Source organism: Typopeltis vanoorti, chromosome 11, assembly GCF_054136105.1.
Source record: "Typopeltis vanoorti isolate ZY-2024b chromosome 11, IOZ_Tvanoo_1.0, whole genome shotgun sequence".
NCBI lineage: Eukaryota > Metazoa > Arthropoda > Arachnida > Uropygi > Thelyphonidae > Typopeltis > Typopeltis vanoorti.
In genome coordinates this window covers 57,199,302-57,220,718 of record NC_143559.1, presented here as the reverse complement: position 1 = coordinate 57,220,718, position 21,417 = coordinate 57,199,302, and the positions used below count along the sequence as shown (strand labels likewise).

General features: G+C 35.0%; 1 protein-coding gene across 4 annotated transcripts in view; it reads right to left on the bottom strand.

Moving 5' to 3' along the window:
- The window catches only part of LOC150101606 (kinesin light chain-like), a 465,700-nt gene that overhangs the window by 420,903 nt on the left and 23,380 nt on the right, over window positions 1–21,417 (bottom strand). The window contains exon 1 of one of the 4 annotated variants that reach the window (XM_090400089.1): window positions 553–654. The exons of the other annotated variants lie outside the window; for them this stretch is intronic. The gene's annotated coding sequence lies outside the window, so the exon portion shown is untranslated. Of the gene's footprint in view, window positions 1–552; window positions 655–21,417 lie in introns of those variants that run through there. 4 annotated transcript variants of the gene reach the window in all.

Sequence of the window (21,417 nt, the reverse complement as noted above, 5' to 3'; positions counted from 1 at the left end):
TAATAAGTTGCATCTCGTGAAGGAGATCACTCTATGCCTGCAATCTTTCATAAATATTTCCCTGTCAACTGTGTGTTGCCCTGTGCCTGTTCTTGTTAAAATGATAACCTTTCATTTTGTTAACCAATCTAAAATCAAATTTAGAAATTGATGTTAAAATAGACATTAATGCTGTATTAGGTATGATCACTAAAACTGTTAAAAATTAAATGAAACATCCTTCTTTAGTAATTTAATTATGTATGCTTAATATGAAAGGATTACATTTTGAAGAATTCAGCTAACGCCTTTTATTCCCTTATAGGGAGTGGGCGAGGCCTTTATATCATATCTAGCTTTTGGAGATTGAGTGGGCAGTTCAATCTCCACTGGTAGCCAATCAGAGATAGCTGGCCTATATATCATTAATTATAGCAGCCACCGATAAAGAGGCTGGCAAACAAGTGGTGCCATCTCTTGGTACCTAACCCTAACAAGATATGTTACTGTCTGAAATAATGTGGACACTACAGTCAATTTTCTTGAGTTTACAGGATGAAAAAACCTGCTTACCCATGCTAGAGATCGACTAACTCAGGAACTGGTCGAAGAGAGGCTTAGAAAAAGTTCCTCCAGTCAGCGACTAGACTTGAACTTGAGCCAGAATAACTTCAAGCGACCAAGCGCCGCTTCCACTGAGCTACACAGGCCTGCATATTGTGAAGAATTTTCAACCAGAATATTTAATAATGCAAATAAAAAAGGGTTTGTTGTTCATTTTGGTTAAAAGTTGCATATTAAATTAGAAGAAACTGGCTAGTTTTACCAGCTTACTGGTGGCTTCAAGGTAAACAATACAAACGTACAGTTGATAAATACAAGATATAAAGGGTCATAGCATGAACAGTCAAAAAATACATAGGACAGTGAAAGGTAGCACGAGTCATCCATTTTCCATGGAATTCTTTGGAGGTGATAAGCTGAAATCTGACATATGAGATACCTTTAGGACATTTGGGAGTCTCCATGAATTAGATTTGTTCATCTGCCAGATTTCAACTTTTCAGTTACTGTCTCCCATTATTAGAAAATGAATGACTTCTACTATCCTTCACTGTCTCCACATTTTTCAACTATTCATACTATAATGGTTTTTGTTGGCTTCCCTTGTTTAACTTACATCTTGTATTCGTCAACCATCCATTTATATTTTTTAACCTGAAAAAGCTATAAGTAATCTATGGTAATATATATATATATAAATTTTCTTGAAACAGTGTAGATACATTGGGGGGTGTGTGTGTGTGTGTGTGTGTATATATATATATATATATATCATCAGCAATCATCAATCCACTGCTGGATGATGGCCTTTCCAAGATTACTCCAAAATGGTCTTTCCATGGCTCTCTTTCCCATGTCGCTCCTGCAAATCTGATGACATCAATTGACTATTATTTAGATCGGCATCGTGGTCGTTTTCCCTGTAAGCAATATGCCAAGTCCATTGAGACTTCAAATGTTCCACTATTCCTATGTGAGATTTTGGTTTGATTTCTCATCCACGTATTCCTTTTGTGATCCAGTCTTGTGATACGAAGCAAACTTTCTATACTAAATTGTGTTGTTCTTAATTTTTGAATTTCCTTTGCATTTTATGTACATGTTTCACAGCCATATTTCAATATAGAAAGAATACATTGGTTAAAAACTTTTCTCTTCAGGCATAATGGTAGTTGGCTTTAGAATATTGAATGTAATTTTCCCAATGCTTTCCACTCAAGCATCGTGTGTCTTTTAATTTCATCCATGATATCTTGTCCATTGATATCAGTTGTCTTAAGTATATATATAATGATCTACTTGTTTAATTTCATCATTATTCATTTTTATTATTTCTGGTTGGACATAGCTATTGAACATAACTTGGGTCTTCTTTAGGGTTATCTTTAGGCCAGTTGTTTTGCTGGCAATTTGGAGCGCATGGATATGGGTCTAATTTATGTGCAGTTGAAATAAAGATAATTATGTCATCTGCAAAGCGCAAATGGCTTAAAAATATTCCATTTATCTTCAGACCTTTCCCTTCCCATCAAGAAGTTTGAATATTTCTTCTAGACATGCTGTGAATAATTTTGGAAATATTGTGTCATCCTGTCTTATACCTCTCAGTATTTCCACAGTAGAGATGTTCCCATTGAAATGAACTGCTGCCACAGCAGCAGTTCATGCCGATTTGATGATTTAAATTAAGTTGATTCCTGAGAGCAGATGTAGATTCAAAGAAGTCTTTCTTTTTTTAATTAACTATGGTGGAACATGGTGTTTTTTTCCCCAGGAGATCCAGTGGACTGTATCCAAAACATGCAAGGCCAGATTGACCATAATCGTGATTGCAGATGTATGACTCGTGTTCTTCTAATCGGATGGTTGCTGATCTGCCTGTCTGTCCGAAGTAAATTCAAAAAAGACTGTTCTTTGATTCTGCATCTGCACTCAGGAATCAACCTAATTTAAACAAATATGGTTGCATAAAACTTCCCAAAATTTGGGAAACATTATCAGAGATCCCTCTTTACATCCTAGGCCACCTGCAAATGCCCACAGAGGGTGCACCACCTAGATAGGACCTTAGTTTATTATTATTATTATTATTATTATTAGAATGGGCAACTCCAAGGAGTCCTTAGACTCATCAAGGGAGGCCCTAACATCATGACGAGTAATAAAAGAGGGATTAAGTAAACAACAATATGGTTTTATTGCTTCCACTTTCCCTTGCTGTTTTTGTCAGATTTCAAGTGAACATGTGTTGTCCACATGACCACATTTCAACCAATTGCTTGTTGTTTATTGATTTTTATTGTTGAAGGGTTTCCTCCTTCAACCAAGGCTCAATATATTTCAGAAGTGCTAAGTAATACTTGGACAAAGTGTGTTGTGAGTTAACCCCAGTATTTATATATTTTTAGGAAATCGAACAACTGAAAGATAAAAGCAAGCTGCCAGTTGAGTTGAAATGCTAACTCTCTTCAACTGAATTCCATATGGGAAACTGCCATAACAACATTCACTATATATATATTTCTAAGTTTTAACACGCTTACGAATTTTAACACCTTCGGTTGAACTTTATTGCTGCTTTGGGGGCAGGCGAACTCACACACATCTAATTAATAACAATAGTTTTTAGTTAGATACTGTGTTTGCCGGTGCAACATATGGTTTTGCTCGAGTCTAAATAGCATACTTTCTGTATGAAAGGACATGTGATTAATTAATTAGCATCGTTTTTATCCCAGTTGTCTCTAATTGCACTATTTGTTGAGGAAATATAATACACAGACTGCTGGTACCTTATTCACTGACATAATAAAAGTACTTGTTTTTCTTAACTCTGCAATATAGTGGCTATTGGGGAGGGCGTGTTGTTTACCGCGGGAGCAATTACTATCCCCGCTCTGAAGGTGTTTCAGCTTTTTTTCATTTGCAAGGTATATGAGAAATATACCTCACATATGCCTTGCAAAAAAAAAAAAAAAAAAAAAAAAAAAAAAAAAAAATAATTTCTTTTTTTGAAAAGTAAAATCAGGGGTACGAGTTATATGCGAGGGCGAGTTATATTCGAGTAAGTACGGTATTTCAATTATGGATAAGTACATTGGTACCTTCTTTAAATGGAAAAATAGCTCGGATGACATTGATAATACAAAACGAGTTTGTAATGACAGTTTGTGCGTAGTTTCTGAAGAGAAAGACTTCTGTAACAAATCCACAGAAACACAGAATTCCCATCAGTTGCAATGCAATAATATTAATACGCTGAACGAAAGGAAAGATTGGCTGACTTGCTGGACACTCGACCAGTGAATCTCATTCAAAGGTAAATACAATTGGTTATTTTGTAGGAACATTTTTCTGTTTTGTGACTTTTCTTCCTTTAAGGTAATTATGCCTACATTATTGTGTTATTATTCAACAATTATTTACAGTTTTGAATGTGTATATAAATCAATATCAACAGTAGCCTGATTACGAACACGTGATGAAAGGGACGGGGAGGTTTGGAGCTTCCCAGATAGTGTTCAAAAGGTAAATACAATTGGTTATTTTGTAGGGCCCCGAAACTTATTAGTTTAGAATTTAACCACTGGGAAAGAGTTTGTGTCCACCTGAAAACTCTGAAACAGAATCATCGCTCCTTCAAATAAAAACAAAATACAGAATTTGTCTTAGTATGTGTGCTGATCTTTGACTGAAGTTGACCAATATTGAGTCAGATATCCAGCAACTCTGCAATGCCGAGAAGCTCATCCATCTCATTAAAAGTAAATAATTATATTATATTATTTGTTTAATAAAAATTAAAACTTTGTTCGATGATGATACACTTTTACTCGTTTACTTCAAAGTTAATTATGTTTCCATATATATTCAAAACATGCTTTTAGATTTATTATGTTATAAATGGCACAGTTTTTCCCAAATGTTGGTAACCCCCACATACGTTTTGGAAAAAATTACATAACGTAGTGGTCCATAGAATTGTTTTAGGCATTTTATTTGTCCTTGGGCTTAGAAAGGGTGAGAAATGCTGTCCTATAGCTGTCTGAGCCGGGCCAGAGAGGATCATAGGTATCATGTATTGGCAAATCATTGCAGATGCTCAGGCATAGGTTGTGTGCGATATGCTCGTATTCTGTGCTATTTTTCATTGAGGTTGTTGAAAAGCATGTCTTGAACTTGAAACTTCTTTCCATCTCTTAAGAGAAACCTTACCATATGTGAATTCTTCAATAACATTGAAGTTAAGTTAAAGTTAAATTTGTAAAAGATTTTATTTTGTTTTTTTGGATTTTGTGCTTCAAATTATGGCTGAAAAACGTACCCAAAGTATTTTATTGAACTATTTCAAAAAAACCAAAAAAGGATGATTCAAATGTTAGTAGCAATGTTGGTGCTATTAATATTCTCAATACTGATTTGGATTCAGTTTTGCCAGTCGTAGGTCTGACAAAACCATCAAATTATCCAGAAGAAAGTACTTCCTTAGTTAATACTCATCTAATTTTTGAAAGAACAAACATTTAATTCTGACGATAATTTAGATATTGTGAAATAGTTGTGGAAACCAGAACCAAATTTTAATTTTCCTGCAACCTGTGCTGCAATTCACAACCAAAGTTTTCAATACACATGGTTTGAAAAATTTACATGCTTTTTTACTACTCTCAAGTTGAAAATAGTGCATACTGTAAATATTGTGTTTTTGCACCTGCTAATGTTGGAAAATCTAAATCTGAAGTACCTGGGCAGTTAGTTATGCAAGGTTATAATAATTGGAAGAAAGCAATTGAAAAATTTAATATTCATCAAAAAACAAAATATCATATAACGGCTGTTATGACTTACGAAAGGCTAAACAATATTCGAGATGGAAAATGTATTCTAATCAATCGACAAATTGGTGTAGATAGTGCAGTGCTTTCCAAACTTTTCATGTTGGTGACACACTTTTTAGACAAACATAATTTTGCAGTACAGTAATTCAGTCTGATGTGCCTCTCATGGGTCATATTTTTAATGCAAATTCATTGCATTAAAAATATTTTTATCCATTCAACTCAGGGCCCCCAAGATTAAATCCTGGGTGCGCCACTGATCCCCCATATGCTGCAGTTTACTAATTAGAATTCCATGTGGTATCCAGTCAAAGGCCTTAGCAAGGTCCAGTAGGATTACTGTAAACACATTACCCTTATCCAGTTCAGCCATCACTGTGTTATAAAACATGAGCAAGTTACTGAGGTATGATCTACCCTTCACAAAACCATGCTATTCCCCATACAGTATCCCATTTTTCTATCCATTCCTGTATTCTCCTCTTGACTATTTTCTCCAAGACCTTGACAATGATTCCTGATATGCTAATCGGTAGGTCAGTAATTTACATCAGTTTTGGAACCTCATTTATGCAGTGGAACTTTTTTTCACTCACTGTTGTATTGTATTTGTGTGTGTTGTTACAAAACGTTTTTTGTAATCCATGAAGTTATCTCTGTGACTGAGACAAAATATTGGAAGCATTAAAATTAGTTTTAATCCTTTCTCGGTGCTGATAATATTTCCATTAAACCTCCAACATGAATAATGTCATTACTTTCTGATGGATCAGCAATCATCTATAATAAAATCTTTAAATTTATTGTTTAGTTCATGGAACATATCTTTTTTAATGTTGAGTTTGTGTACATCCATGTTTTGCTTTGATCTTCGAAACATTTTTCTTCTTTCTTTTTGGCAATTTATTTGAATCTTACTGCATATCATGCGATGGTCACTTCCAATGATGAAGGTGTTTATAACAGAACAGTCTTGAAAGATGTTTTTCTTATTGCAGAGGATAAAATCAATTTCACTAGTTTTTCCATTTGCACTTTACCGTGTCCACTTCCTATGCGTTTTTTTTTTCTTGAAAAAAAAAAAAATCATCATGCATAGGTTTTCTTTTTCTGCAAATTCTATTAACCTTTATCTTTTATCATCTCTCATGCCATATTCAAAATTTCCCATTGAGCATTCATCTGATTGTTGTATACCAATTCTAGCATTAAAGTTTCAATGTTACAATTCTGAAATGATATTTTCCTTTATTGTAAAGTTGGGATACATCATGATAGAAGTCTGCAATTTCTTCCTTTGATAATCTTCTCCTCATCCATTCATTGTACATGTTCTCTCCAATTTGGTGTTCTTTTATCATTTATTTCATATATTTGTAGTTCATTCCTCATTTCATCATTTAATATTCTAACTATTCTTGTATATAGTCTTTAATTCCACAAAGAAATTTTATTTCTGCTGTTTGTATTCTACTTTCATCTCCCCCCCCCCCTCTATCCACCATTTCAAACTATATAAATATTGTTGGTACCATGTGTTCCTTTTTTGTTTTGCATTTTGTTGTTTGCTTGATAGTACCACAGATTACTTGAAGTGATGTATTATATTATCGACATCATTACCTATATCAAGTGTTATATCACATCCTATATTGAAAATATGTTACTTGTTCTAAGTTTTTGGTTTTCAATTACTATTTTAGTTTGTATGAGGTATTTATCTCAGAATGCCATAATTTTCTTTAATGAAGTTTATAAATTAAATTCACTGCTTAGTTGCTATAAATGATAAAAAGATCTTTGGAGGTCCTCTTCTGGTTATGATTACTTGATCATCTGCACAAAACATTGTATTTACTATCATATGCTGACTGATTCTTGAATTTACTATGGATTCCTTATCATCTACATACAAGATAAGAGAAAAGCTATATCACTGCCAGACTGTCTGATTAGTTTCTATTTGTGCAACTATGGATTTATTAATATTTATGACTGCAGTTGTCCTGTTGTATAAGCTCAAAATTGCATTTAATAACTGATTTGGATAGCCTTGATTTTCTATTATATTCCATACTTTTTTATTAACTGTCAAAGGCTTTTTTCATAAGTTATAAATGCCAAGTGGATCTCAAATTAAAGGCCAGTCGTTTTTCAGTGGTAAATAAACTATCTATTAGTTTATTATTTACCATAGAATATTATGTGTTTTCTCACAGCTGATTTGCCTGTATGCTGGATGAAAAACCTGAGTTTCTGGGAGAAAAAACCTGCTACCTCCGCATGAGATTGGCTAACTCACCTTCAATTAAAAAAATTTTACATAACAAATTCTCTCTTCACGACGAGAATTGAGCTCAGGTCTTTTCCAATGGAAGGCCGTAATGTTCAGCTCTTCCAACTGTGCTACGGAAGCACTTAAGTTTAGTTTTTTGTTCTAAGAACATTGTCTATAGTTTGTTTTAATAAGTTGCTTATGTTAATTCATTATTCATTTATGCAAGAAAATACAAAATTTGACATTAGTAATGACTCAGTTGATTTAGATATTATTATTATATGGGAACCTCCATGGAGTCCGAACACTCATCGCAGGAGATCCAATCTATCATATCTCTCCTTGAACCCATTAACAGACAAAGCACTCACAACTGACTCTGCAAACCCATTCCACTCATTCACCACTCTCAAAGCAAAAAATCTAGTCATTGCATCCCTACTGACCACACCTTTATTCAACTGCCAGGGATGACTCCTTGTTCTGGCCCCTCCAACCAAGTGCTGAAACATTTCCTCTGCATCAATCCTATAAAATGCTTTATCACTATACCTACTTTTTTTCTCCTGTCAACAAGCTTCTGCAATCCACACACCCTCAATCTATCTTCATAGGGAACATTCCACAGACCACTCTCTCACCATCTTGGTCACTCGCCTCTGAATCCTCTCCACCACTTCCTCATTCCCAAGAAATCAAGGGGACCAGATTTGAGAGCAGTAATCCAGATGTGGACATATCAAGACCTTATAAAGAGGAATAACAACTTGCAAAATTTTTTTTGCTAATGTTTTTTTTCAATAACTAAGAAATCTTAAGTAACCTTAGCAATATGCAGGGCCGTCGCCAGATTAGATCATGCCCTGACGGAAACAATTAAATATTGCCCCTGATGGATTATAAGACAAAAAATAAGAAAATCTCCAATTGCTATTTTGTTTTTATTACAAGAGAAACATTAATGCAAAACAATTACATAATAATATTAATTAAATGTTTGCTCTACAGGGATATCGCAGAATAGAACTGTTTATAAGCTCTTCTAAATTTAAATTATAAGCAATGTCCACCAATATGTCATAGATGAAGCTCTTCATGAATATGACACTGGAATAGTAGTTGGCAGACTAAGAATAAATAACTTATGTTTTGCAGATGATATCGAAAGTGAAAAAGAATTACAAGAGATAACCAGTCGCATTTTTGGAACATTAAAAAATATGGATTATACATAAACCTACAAAAAACAAAAACAATGATAACCTCAAAATCAGACACTGAACTCTAAAAGATACAAATTGGTAATAAACAAATTGAGAATGTAAAAAAGTTCACTTATCTAGGAAGCACGTCGAGTCAAGATGGTTGCTCAAAAACTGACATTAAATACCGAATTGCTAAGGCAACCGTAGCCCTACAGAAGTTAAAACCATTGTGGGGAGATAACAGAATAGCAATCACAACCAGACTAAGACTAATTGACACCTTGGTGAATTCTATCCTCTTGTATGGTTGTGAGTCCTGGACTTAATTGAGGGAAGATGAGAGGATACTACTGTCTTTTGAAATGAAAACTCACAGAAGACTTTTGAGAATTTTCCTATACCGCTCATGAAACCAATGAAAATGTCTGAAAACTGATTGATTCAATAGATGGGAGAAAAAGGGGAAATATTCTGACAGTCATCAGAAGAAGACAGATGAAATAATTCGGACATGTGGAGAGGGTTAATGGCATTCCAAAGCAAGCACTAGAAGGAATCGTTCCAGGATCATGGGTTAGGGGCCGACCTCAATTAAAATGGACTGATAACATCAAAAAATGGACAAATTCTTCCCTTTCTCAACTGACATCAAGAACAAGAGACCAAGATGATTGGAGGAGGCTGACAAAGAATATCACCTACTAGCCAGGAGTGACCCAATGGTCCATTTAGGACTACGGGAAAGAAAGAAAGAAAGAGAAATCTATTTATCTCAAAATGCATAACTTTACATTTCTCTACATTAAACTGACACCCATTAACTTTTGCCTGTACTGACAGCCTATTTAAATCTTCCTGCAAGTTCTTCACATCACCTTGATTAACTATTACTCTACTTAATTTTTCATCATCAGCAAACAACTGAATATTTCCTATATCATTTATGTACAAATTAAACACCAATGGATCCTGGACTGAACCTTGTGGCACGTCAAGTTCTTCCCCTCCATATACCACTTTTTGATATCTGTACAGCAGCCACCCTCTTATCCACTTAACCAGTGTCATATCCATCCCAATTTATTCTAATTTGTGTAACAGTGTCCCATTCTGTCAAATGCTTTTGTAAAATCCAGCAAAATCATCATGTAGCCATTTCCTTTATCCAACTCAGCTGTTACTCTATTATAAAAAGTTAGTGAATTACTAAAGCATGACCAACCCTTCACAAAGCCATGTTGACCCTCATACAGTATCATATTTTTATCTACCCATTCTTGAATTCTCTTTTTTACCATTTTTCTAGTACCTTTACCACCACGCCTGAGATACTGATTGGTCTAGAACTTTCTCATGTTTTACAATCTTCCAAGTCAAGGCTGCATGGTTACTTTCACCAATTGGAAGCAATGTTGTAACCTTGGTTATGGATAGCTCTTCTGATCCTGTGACCAGGTCCAATACTCTCCCACCCCTAGTCCCCCCATCACATGCTGCCTTAAGTAATTATCCCTCGGCAGGTGTATAAAAATTCTGTTTCCTTCCTGCCACGTGATCTTTCTTCCTTCCAGTCTATATATCCATAGTTGAAGTCCCCCATAATAATCACTAGACCCGTACTCTTTTATATTATATAGATTATCTATATCTATCTATCTATCTATATATATATATATATATATATATATACACACACACACACACACACACACACACACACATGAGGGGCATCCAGAAAGTTAGTTCCATTTTTAAATATTTTCACTATAGCGCAGCGATCGCAATGGTGCACATGTGTGTTGAATTTGTTGATTCGTTAGCAAGGCATTGATGCCATTTTTAGACATTCTTGCAGTGCGTATGCTTCTTGGTGTGTGTTTATAATGTCTAAGAAAATCGAATCGCCCACTGCATGTGAAATGCGAGGAACGTTAAAGCAGCCGAAATTCATCGGCAAATTATTAAGGTTTATGGAAAACACATAATGAGTGATTCAATGGTATGAAGATGGGTAAGACTCGCCACCTTTGGTTGTGAACAATTCCATCATCCTCCCATATAGTCCGACCTCGTGCCTAGCAATTTTTCACTTGTTCAAACATCTGAAATCTTTTCTTTTCGTGGCCGGTGGTTTCAAGACGACGACAGGTCAAAGCAGTAGTCAATATGTGATTTGCGTCACAGGCGGAAACTTTCTACGATGAAGGTATACAACTCTTGGTGCCCCCTTACGATAGGTGCCTGAACAATGGCAGAAATTATGTAGAAAAGTAGTGAAAGATGTCTACTTTAATTTCCAATAGTGTTTTGTTTTGTAAATATAATTTTGTTTCTCTGACGGCCCATTGGAACTTGCTTTCTGGACATCCCTCATATATAGATTATCTGTATCAATCTATCTATCTATATATATATAATTTATCAAATTTGATAAATTTTAATGACTAAACGCTGAGGATTTAAATTTAAGCAGTGATGGTAAAGCACACAGCATTTCAGAATCTAGATGTCACATACTTTTGGAACATTTTACCAATATGTCTGAAATACTGATTGGTCTATAATTTGCTACTGCAAGTTCCTCCCTTAAGCAAGGGAATTATTTTACCCTCTTTCCACTCCCTTGGAACCAGAGCTAAGACTTAAATTAAAGATCCCAGTCAGAGGCATTGCCACAGTTCCCTGTATATAATTTGCAGGAAGATATTCAGCGTTTTGCTGATGCAGAGTTGGGTAAGGTTACAGTTAATCAAGAAAACAATGGATGTTAATTTATTGTGAAAAAGTGTAAAATTATTCATTCTGGGATAAGAAGATTACAAGCTGTGTACCACACCGAGAGAACTGTACTCCAGGAAATTGATGAAGCCAGGGATTTGAGAGTAGTAGTAGTAAGAAATTTGAAGTTTAGAGGACATATATTGCAAAGGTAGCCAAAGTAGATCACAGGATAACTTGGTTATTGAAGAACATACTAACAAGGGGGTTACCATTCCTCTTTACAAAGCCTTGATATAACCACATCTGGATCACGGTGCTCAGGTCTGTTACCTGAGTTTCTTGGGGATGAGGAAGTGTTGGAGAGGATCCAGAGGTGAGTGAATTGTGGAATGCTCCCTGTGTGAATAAACTGGGGATTTGTGGGTTGTAAAAGTTGGTTGATAGGCAAAAAAAAAAAAGGGATATAATAGAAGCATTTAAGTTACTTCAAAAATTTTATATGATTAATAGAGGAAATATTTCAACACTTGGCTAGAGGGAGCAGGACAAGAAGTCATCCCTGGAAGGGTGTGAGGACTAGATTGTTCACTTGGAGAGTGGAATGAGTTGCCAGAGTTAGTTTTTAAGTGTTCTGCCTGTTAATAGATTCAAACAGAGATATATTGTGTGGATAGTTTGGGTCTCCCATGGGCATGATAAATATTGTGTGGATAGTCTGAGTCTTCCACGATGAGTTTTAGGTCTCCATGGAGGTGCTTGTGCAATGACAATAATAATAAACAAAAAACCTTGTGGCTAGTTTGGAAACTTTCAAGTAGCATATTGTTTCTGTATAATGTTTTCAGTCAGACAATAAAAGGAACAACAATATTGAAAAGTACAAAGATGTTGCAAGTAATGACCAACAATAATGGACTGATAATCCTAATGCAAGGGATAGCAATGATAAAACTAAGAAATTACCTAAATGCTAACCAGTCACATATTTTTGAACTCCCCTGCCCCCAAGCTATGGTCAAATAAAAAGTCCTCCAACTTCTCTGTTTAGTGAAGCTTAATAATATCTTCAAAAGAGTTCCACACATCACAATCTAGTTCTGAAAATATCAAGGAGTGAATAATTTGTCTCAAGAGTCTTCTATAGAAACCTATATTGACCATTTTGCTTGAAATTTTCATTCCTTATCTAATAATACAGCTTGAATTTTCTCTCTGATGTTAACAATCAATTATATCTTTCTATAAAACATCAAAAATATACTTTCTTTTCTACTTATAGAATTCAGCTAATTATCAGTATGTGAAACACTGATTTTGGAAAGGTCAAAAGAAGGATCTGTGTATCATCTTCAAAAGGCAATCCTAATTTCTGGTCTTATATCCAAACTTGCTACTTATGCACCTCTCTCTCTCTCTCTCTCTCTGGATCTGAATTCTTTTGCTACACCATTATCCACAGAAGACAAATTTTTAGCTTTTTTTTTAGCTTCTCCAACTGATAATATTTGAAGTTCCAATGCCTCTTTTGATTTTCTGTCAGCAGTAATCAGATGAATCTTTAGTACCATAATGTCTCTTGGACTGATTACCTTTTTTTTTCTTCTTTTTATTTTTATTTTTATTTTTATGATTGGTTTAGGAGGAGGAGTTGTGTCCCAGAGTAGTACCTGTTTAGTATTTTTTCCTTTTTTTTTTTTTTTTTTTTTTTTGCTGCACCTATTCAGTGGTATTCTGCAACTTAGAAATTAGCCCACATTCAACCTATTCCTGAGAAAGATGATAGGTCTCTACCATCAAAGTATTATTCTACTGCTCTCTCACTTCAATCCTTTCTAAAATAATAATACATGAACACAATATTTGCATTATCTGGATAAGTGGTATTAAAAATTTTGAAGAACCTTGAGTAATTGCTCTTGATACTTCTTCGGTTTTTCTAACTTAATTGCTTCCCTTTGTAGTAACAACCTTTTCCAATTACATATCCATTGTATAAATCAGATGACAGAATACTGCATGTCTTTTTTCCTTATGACAAACCTTAAATCACACAAATTAATAAAACTTCTGCCTCAGCTATATGATAATAAAGAAATTTAATTGATATTCACAATACAGAAGTAAAAAAAAATGAATAATTTTATTCCAATATTTTAACTAACAGGAAGGTACCCTCAAGGATAAAGATAATATAGTAAACAAAGTAAACCGAATAAGAACAGAGAGCACCAATTAACTATGCTCTGGCACAATCAAAGGCAGCTTTTTTTTATTTCATTTTTTTATTACCCAGAATTAGTCTCACAGGTGTTTGAAGTTTAGGTTAAGCAAATTGCCAGAATAATCTATCATTAAAACTGAATCATATACAAAGTCTTTTTCCATCTAAATGCATGTTTAAATAAACTTATTCAGCAATATTAAATAATTAAATTTAAAATATTATATCCATTATATTTTAAATGGATATAAAAAATATATTTTTTTGTTTTTGTTTTTAATCCCATTCTTGCCTTTGATATTCCCTCTTTGGATCACTAGTCTGTAACCTTGCTTCCCATGAGCATGTCACATGGAACACCTCCTTAAGCATTCAATCAAGTCTTTTGCACTTTAGAACTACTATTAATCCTGTACAAATTCTGAATCTACTTTCTAACCAAAAATTATTGTTCATACATCTGGAGATATCACTGCGACCCTAAAATTCTTAACTGTGCAGAATAATTGAGTTAATGCAGAATAATTAAGTTAAATGATACCGCTAGCAATTCATTTCATCTTTCACACAACATTCAATTTTTCTTACACGTATTCCTACAGATATTTCTATCACTTCTAATCAGAATTAGCAACAATAATTCTCCTGACCTCTTTGATACATGTTTATGACACATACTGTAACCACCCATCACTTATTCACAGTTCAACTCTAAACTCACAAAAAGCTTTTACTTCTCTTCTTTCATCCACTGTACTTTCCTTCTGGAACAACCATCAAATTTATGTGTATATCCTAAAAGTAAATGCGTTTACTAGTATTCAAATTTGATATTAACACTTTCTTCTCAACATTCTACACCATAGAAACTACACATTTTACTTGCAGGGTCAAGAAGTGTACATACTATGCTCCAGTAAAGGAAAAATTACCTAATTTATTTCTATTTCTCTAAACTCAATCCCATCCAATTTTTAAGGAAAGGGAGGGGGAGGAATACATTCGAGTACCTTCCCAACTTCACCTGCACCCCTCCCACACACACACACAGCAATGATGTACTTATAGGAACATTCTTCTGCCTCTTGTGTATGGGATCAATATATATATATATATATATATATATAAAAGTATGTATGTAGTAGCAATCAACTTTGCAAGTTAGCACAGTGTGCCATAATGCAAGTTAAACATGCTGAAATTTCACAAAATAACACGATACTACAAGGAAAACAGTGAATAATTTATTTAATAACCATATATTTCAATCTAAAAATTACAGGTCATCATCAGTGGCATCAGGCAGTTTGAATACAAAGTAGAACTCAAACAACAGATTATTTAAAAGTAAGACCGGTGTGATGTTGTACATAGAACAATGCATATTGATAACAGAGGAAACATGGCATTATTATTTTTTAAAAAAATAATAATTAATCATGTATGATTAGAATAAGACTCTCCTATATCTTTGATAGTGAGAGGTAGTCATTCCAATTCAGGTTTGGATGGTGGAGTAAGGCTTCAACACTTTCTTTAAACAAATGTTATCCATTTGCGTTGTTCTATATAACACCACACAGATCTTACTATTTTAAACAATCCATTGTTTGTATTCTACTTTGTATTTAGGGCTAATAAATATATTATTCACATGTCTCCTTTTGTTATCGCGTTAATCTGTGAAACCTTATGGCACAAGTATTGCTGAAACAACATACATGTTGAAAGATAGCAAGCTATGCATTATGGGATACTGAAGCAAACTATGTGAAATCAATTGTTCTTATATACAAGTAGCCTAGTCATAAAGATATTTCACATGCACACTTGGGTATAATAATGATGAAAACAAGAATATAATTTATGAATAAAACAGAATAGAATACAGACACCTGAACAGCACAACCAGTAATGACAATGTCCTTCATTTCGAAAGATCTGATTTTGAATCCCATCTAAGAATTCAAAATCAGATATGGAAATCAGTCTTCTTTCCAAATGAAGAATCTTGCAAGGGCTTTTTCAATTGAAAATGAATTAGCAAGTGTCATAAGCTTAGCAAGATTTTTTCTACTGTTAAACTGGTAAACATGCCAAAGAACATACAATTCAAAACAAAAACATATTTTCATAATAGATTAGTGTGGAGCAGTGATGCCCCCCCCGACTCCTAATTAAATGCTACAGGAAAAATCATAACCATTCCTGCTCATCTTCCAGAGATAACCCTCCTCCTTTTAGGCCATTCTAGTACATATAATGGCTATCATTTTCTTGAAACTCCCTCACCATTAGACCATTAGTGCAGTGATCATTTCTTCTTTAGCAACATGCTATACTCACCTACCAGTTAGCATAAGCAAAATTATTATTTGTTGTTCACTTCACTCTTGCTAATTTTCTAGGGCTGACTCCCTTGTTGCCAAGCGCTGAAAAATCTTCCATGAATATATTATATAAGATCCCTTTACTAACTTATACTTGTTTCACATCCTCCTTATCTAGCGCCAAACACTACACAATTATAACACAGAATTCCTTAATCAGTTCTCTGAATCAATATTCCATGATTATTAAATCTTAATTATATTAGTCTTCGTACCCTTCAACTGTTTCCACATCTACTTGAAAGTTAAGTGACCAAATATGTGTGCAAACAAGAGGAAGAATAACTTCTTTATTTCTACTTCAGTTTGTCTTAGCACTATAAAATTTATTATATTATTATGTGACACCTCCAAGCACTCATCAAGGACACTCTACTCTACAGCTCTCCATCTACACAGGATGTTGTCACTACCATCATCATCTACATACAACACCATCTAGTACTCACCACCCACTCGTATTTTTTGTGTAAACTGCATGTGTTCTCATGGCCAATTTGTCTGTATGCAGGATGAAAAACCTGAATTTCTGGGAGAAAAACCCTGGTACCTCCATACGAGATCAGCTAACTCAGCTTCAGTTGAAAAAACTATATAAACATTCCTCTCTCATCACGACAAGAATCAAATGTAGGCCATTTCCAATCGAAGAGTGAAACATACAGTCATATTTCCAATTGTGCTATGGAAGCATCATTATACACCAATGATTTTTTTTAAATACCTGATTAAAATATTAACCCACCAAACTGCTTCCCCGTCCCCTTTTTTTTTTTTTTAAGAATACAACCCAAGCATCACAGTCAGTTGTGTATAGTGTGCTCTCCCACAATGAACCCTTGGACTCCTTGGAAAGTGTTATATAATAATTAGTTTGTAACGCATGTGGTATATCACAAACTATTTTAGTTCTTTAAAATTAATAAATTAACATTAAAGATATTTTAGTTAGGCTTACATTCATCAATAAATGATGGTATATTGAGAGATTGTAGCTAATTTTTCCTGGCATTCTGATAAAAATTTAGGTATGAAAAATATTAAATATAAATTATGATATGATCAAAATTGTCCAATAGGAACAAACTTTTAATCAAATAAAATTTGATCAAATAAATATGATAATAAATAATAACAGATAAACATATTATATTCACATATATACAGTTGTGGTGAATGTAAACATTTACAGTGATGTACAAGTCAATGCAAATACATGAGTATATTTTCCTTATTTTAGTTCTTTTTTATACAAGCATCCTTAAATGATAGTTGCCATGATTATTATATTTTATTCAACAGTAATGTGAAATTAATGGAGCATAATATTCCCTAATTATAAGAATTACTACCCCCCCCCCGTAATAAAAGGAACAGCGTCACACTTTGTGCAGTACAACTTATCAGGACTTGAAACTAACTGCTTTCAACACCACCTAATATGCTCCCAAAGCAGCTAGCATAAATGCTATTTACTATATATTAATGATATCTTAAATGAGTTATTATAGCACCTGTTTTTGAAAAAAAAACAAGGTATGTGTAAGTGCAATGGATCCTAACCCATTGCTGCTAACTGTAAGATTTCAATCGTTCATCAGAAGAGATAGAAGACTATATAATATACTGATATGACTACAATAAATGAAATGGAAGAGACCAGAATTCAGTTGACAAGCATTTGGATAGTTGAAATGTTCACTTAACTAAATGTTATTAAATGCAGAATTCAACCACCTTTCTCATTGTTCAGTCTATAAATTCTTTTAGTAAAGAATGCTTAGTCTTTCAGTAAACCAAGACAAGCATTTGGATAGTTGAAATGTTCACTTAACTAAATGTTATTAAATGCAGAATTCAACCACCTTTCTCATTGTTCAGTCTATAAATTCTTTTAGTAAAGAATGCTTAGTCTTTCAGTAAACCACATAACATCTCCATTCATACAAGAATAGTGTGTACTATTCTTGTATGAATGTCATTACTCATCACAGTTTTTGCAAAAAAATAGTATAAATGACAAATTCAAAAGAACATTGTCTTTAATCCTCCAGCAAGCATATATTGCAGTACTGTTTTCAAAAACTTGAAAACTAAAACTGACTGGAATAAATAAAGCAAAAACACCAACGATGTTCCCAAAGCAAGAATACTTCAGCGGGGGGGGTTGCATATAGGGCATCAAGATAGGGGTGGGACTAAAAGGCTTCTGCACTTCATGTATACTAATGCCAGGAGTATTAGGAACAAGAAGGAAGAAATTTTGGCCTTGGTTGGCTCTTCCTGATTATTGGCATTAGTGAGACATGGCTGACAGAAGATTATATGGCTAGTGGGATAGAATGTGAAGAGTATAGTGTGTTCAGGAAGGATAGAGAGAAGAAAATGGGGGGAGGAGTGTTATTGATGATAGCTGATGAACTGCAGCCAAGAAGAATTGAAGTTGAACTGCAGGATAGTGAAGAGAGCACATTTGAGGCTATTTGGTGTGAGATTGAGACGAGCAGAACAAAATATACAGTTGGGTGCTGCTATAGACCAGGTCAGGTGATGGAATAGATGGTGGAGATAGTATGCAAAGACAAATAGATGCAATGATGGAAGGAGGGTAATTATTATGGGGGATTTTGACTATGGTAACATTGATTGGAAGGAGGAGAGGACACATGGGAGGAAGGAATTGGATTTTATGCAGTTATTAAGGGATAACTACCTGAGACAGCATGTAATGGAATATATACTAGAGGTTCAAGAGTGCTTGACCAAGTAATTGCATCAGAATTTGACTGTAATGAATATGACCACTTTACCACCAATTGGTGAGAGTGGCCATAAGGTTTTGACCTGGGAGGTGGCCAAATGTGTGGAATTTTCAATTAAAAAAGGGTACATGTGGAAGTACTGGGCTGGTGAGTATGACAAGCTCAGGAGATTGCTTAGTTCAGTGCCATGGCATGTAAAACTACAACGGCTGGAGGTTGATAGTGCATGGGAAGTGGTAAAGGAGTGTTTGAACTGTATACCTAGAGTCCGGATAGTAAATCGAGTGGGAGTTAAATGGATGAATAACAGCATTAACATGTTTGCTGCCACGCTACTCGGGCATAGTTTGTTACCGTATGCCAAGCAATTTCACTTCTTAAAGGTCAGTAATCGATCAAAATTAGAAGGGATAGGTGGTTTGGACATATACTTCAACATGGACTTGTGAAAAGAATAACTGAAGGCAAAATAGAGGGAAAAAGAAGAAGAGGCAGACCAAGGAAAAGCTTTCTTGACCAAGTCAAAGACAGCACGGGTTTGAGGAGTTACCAGGAGGTTAAGAAGAAAGCCAATGACAGAGTGGAATGAAGGAAATTGCTGGTGAGCTACCAGTTCTAAGACTGATGCAACTGATGATGAAAGTCAGTACGGGTAATCTCGTTGCTGGTGGTAATCAACATACGAGTATATTCGTAGTTGACTTGTGAGGCTCATATACCATCTACGAATATACATACTTTCACTGCTAGCTCTGCACGCCAAGCATTCACTTCTTCAAGGTCAGGACAGGTAATCTCGTTGCCAGTGGTAAGCTCATAAGAGTATATTCGTAGTCAGCTTATGATGCTCATATATGAACTACGAGTATACTCGTAGTTGGCAGCAAACGTGTTAAGCTTGAGCTGCAAAAAAAGAAACAACTGTGGAGGGAATTTAAGGAGAAAGGTGACCTGCAGGCACACGAACAGTATAAAGCACAGGCCAGAAAGGTAATGAGTGTGGTAAAGAAAGCAAAAGCTGATTATGAAAGGAAATTAGCCATGCAAGCTAAAGAGAATCCCAAACAGTTTTTTCGATATGCTGCAAGTAAAAGAAAAAATGTATACAGCAGAATGATTTTACGGAATGCCGATGGTAGGGGAGGTAATTGAATTAGTTCATATAGTGGAATTACTGAGCAAGTACTTTGCAAGAGTATATCATTCAGGTGGTGATATTGTAGGAATGAAAGATCCAACAGGTTATACAGGAATGGAGGTGAATAGTATATTACAAAACCTTAATGTGAATGCATCTGTGGGTTTGGATGGTATACCAGCTCGGATCTTACGTGAAGCAGCAAAAGAATTGTCAGTGCCCTTGACCATTTTGTTTAATTTGAGTCTTGGGTCTGGGTTAGTTCCAAGGAGATGGAAAGAGGGGAAAATAGTACCACTGCATAAGGGAGGTTCCAAGACTGCTGTTGCAAATTATCGACCGATCGGCATATCAGGAGTCATTGTCAAGGTTTTGGAGAAAGTAGTCAAGAGAAGAATACAGGAATGGATAGATGAAAATGGGATACTGTATGGGGGAAAGCATTGAAGGGTAGATCATGCCTCACTAACTTGCTCACGTTTTATAACACAGTGACGGCTGAGCTGGATAAGAGTAATGGGTTTACAGTCATACTGCTAAGGCCTTTGACAGGATACCACATCGAATTCTAATCAGCAAACTGCAGCATATGGGGATGGTTATAGGGTTGGTGAGATGGATAGGAGGGTGGTTTATGGAGAGATATCAGAGAGTAGTTTATTCAGGAGTAGAGTCCAAAGACAGCCTGTGACTAGTGGTGTGCCCCAGAGTTCTGTTCTTGGACCACTACTATTTAATTTGTTCATTAATGATATCGGAAAGGATCTGAGAAGAACTATTCATTTGTTTGCTGATGATGCAAAGTTGGGTAGAGCAATAGTGAATGCAAAAGATGTCAAAATTTTGTAAGATGATTTGGATAGATTGGGGGACTGGGCTAAGGAAAATGGATGTCAATTTAATGTGGCAAAGTGTAAGGTTATGCATTTTGGGGTGAAAAGATTAGTAGCAGTATACCACATTGGTGGAACTGTACTCCTGGAGATTGACGAAGCCAGGGATTTGGGGGTGTTGGTAGATAAATAGTTGAAGTTTAGGGTGCACATTGCAAAAGTGGCTAAATCAGCTCATCAAATCACTTGGTTACTGAAGAATACTTTGACGAGCAGAGACAAGCAAGTTATTGTTCCTCTGTATCGAGCCTTGATAAGACCCCATCTTGACTACTGTGCCCAGATTTGGGAGCCAGGGTTTCTTCTTGATGGGGAGGAGGTAGAGAGGATCCAGAGGCGAGTGACCAAGATGATAGCAGGTCTATGGAATGAACCTTATGAGAACAGGTTGAAGATTTGTGGGTTGCAGACATTGGTTGATAGGCGGA